The sequence below is a fragment of the Penaeus monodon genome, unplaced genomic scaffold (assembly GCF_015228065.2).
Source record: "Penaeus monodon isolate SGIC_2016 unplaced genomic scaffold, NSTDA_Pmon_1 PmonScaffold_1100, whole genome shotgun sequence".
Lineage (NCBI taxonomy): Eukaryota > Metazoa > Arthropoda > Malacostraca > Decapoda > Penaeidae > Penaeus > Penaeus monodon.
In genome coordinates, this window is record NW_023639715.1 from 39,241 (window position 1) to 44,185 (window position 4,945).

The following is a 4,945-nucleotide window of genomic DNA, read 5'->3' on the forward strand; positions in this document are numbered from 1 at the left end:
AACAACATAATATATTGACCATATAATAGTTTGATTTAAATTTTAGGTTAGCTACTCCGTGAATTTCATCAACTCTGCTATCACTGAAAATCATTGGCTCCATTATTGAAAATTTACTAAATAATGTGAAATACAAAAACCACCATTCTTTTGTCTTAACTGTCAAAACATGACCACATACATTTAAAAACTTTTAATAAGCAATTGCTGGATCAGCAATGCACACTTTATATTATCTCTACTACATAATATATATATGTTTTTTATTGGTGCCATCACCAATGCGATTTGACAAACTACTTGGAACTATGTTGACATCATGAAGTTAAAGGTTCTTTATACAGGGGTGGCTGACCCAACTATATCATATACATTATGTACCCTATTGCCCATGGTGAGGTTTAACCACAAAGTACAATAAATGTACACATACCGACAATAAAAAAAAACAAACAAACTGTAATTCTGGCAACCTTTTTCCAATCACACCATGTGCTATGATACCTGGTGTAACTGTATATTATAGTTCCATCAATTTCCCTCCTCATACTTATCCAAGCAAATAAAAATATACATGCCTAAGTTGATCCACGAGCTTGCAGCAATTAGGCAAAAATGAAGAAACATTTTACAATGCTCAACTTACATGAGACAAAAGAATATGGGGAACTATAATTACCTTTGGATACATGTCTAATGAGCTCCTCGTAGTTGTAGCTGATCTTGTCGTTCTTGGGAGCCTTGAAGCACTTACTGAAGTCTTTTGTCACTGTATGATTGTTCTTTAATATGTTATTATTGTTATTATTACACTTATTGTCTTCATTATCTAACACTACACTTTCATTCCCACTTCCATTATTATCACTTGTTGTTACTATGGACTCATCGAATCCAAAGCCAAACTCTAGTCCACTAACACTGTGGTTGAATTTGGCATTGTCAGTAAACACAACTGCAGGTTCAATTTTCTTGAAACGACTAGTATCACCCGACTGAACAGTGGGCCCCACGGACCCGTTCTTGGTCTGTTTGCCTTGAGATTTGCCACTGACTATTTGCTTCTCTTCACTAGTTTCTCGCACAGCCACACTATTAGCATTGGTGTTCTGGGAAGCTAAAGAACTTGGAGTGGGATATGTCCCTGGCAGGGTGTGTGAACTCTGAGGACGATGCAGATTCTGCTGAGAGACCGAGTTATGCTGAGTTGATAAGACCTGCTGTGAATGTGAGCTCTGAGTATGTATGCTTGGCTGGGGCTGAGGACTCATCTGGGGCTGTGGTAATGGCTGAGGAAGTGGGCTCTGTGAGGTCTTTGTGTGCGGCAACAGCACTTGTGGCTGCTGCGGATTCTGTTGTTGTTGGGTAGGGACTGGTTTGACAAGTTGGGACTGCTGGGGCTGAGGCATATTTGGGAAATCTGAGATGGCGATGGGGATGGTTTGGCAAGGGTTGGATTGATTAGTTTGCAATTGACTGCATGGTTTCTGATGAGTTGTCTGCTGGGGATGATTGGGCTGGGGGTAGATCTGACTCTGGTTTGGGTGCTGGAGGGGCGTCTGTCGGGGTTGTTGTGGCTGCTGGGGTGAAATGGGTGGGTGTTGGACAAGGTTGGGCTGCATATAGTAATGAGTTTTAGCATGTTGGGTTGGTTGACTATGCAACTGATGCTGCTGTGTGTGAGGATGATGGCTCTGCTGAGGATGAGAATGCTGTTGCACAGACTGTGTATTTAATTGGACATTTTCACCAATACACTTAATTTGTTTCTTATCACCTGTTATTTGTCCACTAAGACTAGCTGTTGACACTACAACAGACTCCCCACTTTCTCTAGGGCTTGAGCTGGCTTCCGTGACACCAGGTCTTTCTTTTGCTAAATCACTGACTGACGAAGTTGATGCATTATTAACAGGAATCACTACACTCTCGCTTAAGTGGTTGGTCCGTGATTCACCTTGCTTAAATGTTGATATTGCACTAATTGGAGCAGAACCACCTAAACTTTCGGCTAAGGAAGGGAAATTATCGTCTAATATATTTGAGGGACGAGATTCACACGCTACTTGAGGTCTTGATGTGAATGTTCTACAACATTAATACCACTAACTTCACCATCCACTTCTTTCACTACTGCCGTCCCAGACTGAGCCCCTACAGTGCCCACTCGCTTCATCTGTGTACGATTGGCTGAAGCAGCAAGCTTGGCGATATTTGCATAAGAAGCCTGGGGAGTCGAATCTGACGAGGGAGGAGGCTTGCGGACGTCGGGTCGAGGAGTGATAGAAGGAACTGGCATTGAGTGTACAGAGTCATCACCATCAGATTCAGAATCCTCACTATGGGGGGCACTTGTGGTTATAGCTGCATAACGTTCCCCGGCTCCCACCCCCAACTGGGACCACTGGGCCAGGAACATGTTTTCGTGAACTGTACGTGGTCCCTCAACAAAGTTAATGTGTGGTCTTTCGTGACTTCCGTTGCCCTGTGATTTGGCTTATTCTGACCAAACCGCGAGGTACGGAAACTGTCATCGACGTGTCCCCACTGTTGGTGCTACCACTCCACCTTTCTGAGCCGGCATTCCGCACACTCTGGGTCGCATTCTGGGGATTGTTCTTGGCCCTTTTGCTCCTTTTCTTGCTCACCACCTCAAAGTCACCCCCCGAAGGAGATGAGGGGGTGCGAGAAAGGTCATCTCCAAGGAACGAGTCTCCTACACTATAGAAATCAGTCACGAAGTCGGAAGGCCTTTGGTCAGTGTCAAACTCATTGTCATTGGCAATGTCCATCATGCTCGACTCTCTGATATATTTTCCATTCGCTATAAATGGTTAAATTTATCTACTTTCTTATTGTTCTGATATGTATGTAATACACTAAGGGACATATCCCCATCATCAATAGTCACTTGCTTGCGTATGTCACGGACATTATCACTCTGTTTACTCTTGGACACTAGATCCTCCACACTGCTCGACTCCCTCAGGCTGCTGCTGCCCTTTTTGCCCTTCTTGGTGTCCTGATTCCTGTTCTTCTTGTTGTTTGCGGTCTTCTTTTCGTCCTCGCGCTCCTTGCTCTTCCGGTTGTTTCTCCCTGGACGTGACCTCACCCCCGATGCCGCTGTCGTCATTGGTCTTGCGGAGCCCTCGTCCTCCTTCCACTTCTCGCTCCAGCTGTCCTCACTGCCTCGGCTGCTTTTGTTCTTGCTCTTCTTGGACCCTTCCTTCTCGTCGCGGTTCTCCTGGCCCTTGCCTTTGTGTTTCTTCTTGTTCTTGCTGTTGGGAGTGTCCTCGTCACTGCCAATGATGAACTTGAGGAGGTCATTGACATCCTGATCGCCACGGAAGCCTGGTGTTTCTATGATGTTCACGATATCCTTCTCCCTGATGGCCTGTAAGATCAACAGACATTAGTAACGGCTTTGCCATTTACACAATACCCCATAAGTCCACTTACACAAGATGGCATAACTAATGGGGAATTGTAAAGAAATAAATGAAAAAAGTACAACTTAAATTTTTGGCTTATCCAATTTTGGGTTTCTATTAGCCCTGATTGAAATCAAGGTCCAGCCCAATATTTCAGTGGAACAGCTCGTTAAACACTACTGAAAAACTCTTGGCTATAAGAATAATCAGGAAAGTTATGCAGGATAACCCTGAAATTTCAGAACTAAAGAAAAGAGGCAAGACTAAAAAAACTGTGTAACCACACAAGAATCTCAGTGAAAAAGAAGATCTAATCCGGCAGAGGCAACTGCAATAGCCCCTAGCAAGTGCACAACAATCCCACAAGCCATGCAGCAGCTATGGATGAAACACATGAAGAACCAACACTGCTCTGCACTCTAATCCAGGGTTCTTGAAAGTACAGGTCTAGACCCAGCACTGGGCCGCAAGCTCATGTTCAGTGGGTCGCCACATAATGACAATGCAAATACACATATATATACACACACACACACACACCACACACACATTTTATATATAATATATATAATATATATATATATATATATATATTATATATATATATATTATATATATATATATATATATATATATATATATATATATATATATATATTTATATATATATATATATATTATATATATATATATATAATATATATATATATGAACTGATAATCTTTGAGTAGAATAAAATGGACACACTGGCTCAGAAAGGTAGTGTACAAAATCAAGCCGGCAGCGATGGGGAAAACTCGAAGAACCCTGCTCTAACCTACGACCAGGTCATCACACTCATGAAATCAGCCCAACAACGTGGCCCAAGCTGGAAACCTACAGCTAGAAATCAGTCTAATAGCCCTGGAATGTCCTAAAAGTTTTCAATTTATCTACTTATCCAAACTTATCTATTAATTGACTTTTATTTCTTAAACAATATATAATACTTGTTTTGCTGACATAGTAATCTTGGTAAACTACACCAAATTACATAACAGATACTATCAAATACCTATAGATAATAAAGGTCCGGCTATAGACAGACAAATAATGAAATCTTCAAAAATATGTGCCACTTATGAAATAGAATTGTCCTAAATATTCCCTTTAAAATCATCTAAAGGAAAGAAAATGACTTTATTGCAGTTTAACACACAAATTAATTATGTATGTATAAACAATGTTTTATGCAGGTAAGTCCATATTTGTGTAAAACATCATGGAGGTTCAAATATTTATAATTTGTATACATGTATGTTTGTGCATATGCATTTCTGAGGTTAGAATTTACTGTATCTATGGGTTTAGTGTGTCACTCTGTAATGAAGAAAAATAACGTGTATGGATACAGATATTTTAAAAAGGGACAACACAACGGCTTTTGGCTATCTTGCATGTCTAACTGGACGGAAATTATATAAAATACATATATCCCAAAACCCTGTGTTTGAGTTACTGTACTGAAAACATCA

General features: G+C 40.9%; 1 pseudogene; it reads right to left on the bottom strand.

Annotated features, from left to right (window-relative positions):
* Positions 1 to 590: 590 nt before the first annotated feature.
* Positions 591 to 3,406, bottom strand: LOC119568821 (annotated as a pseudogene).
* Between the last annotated feature and the right edge of the window lie 1,539 nt (positions 3,407 to 4,945).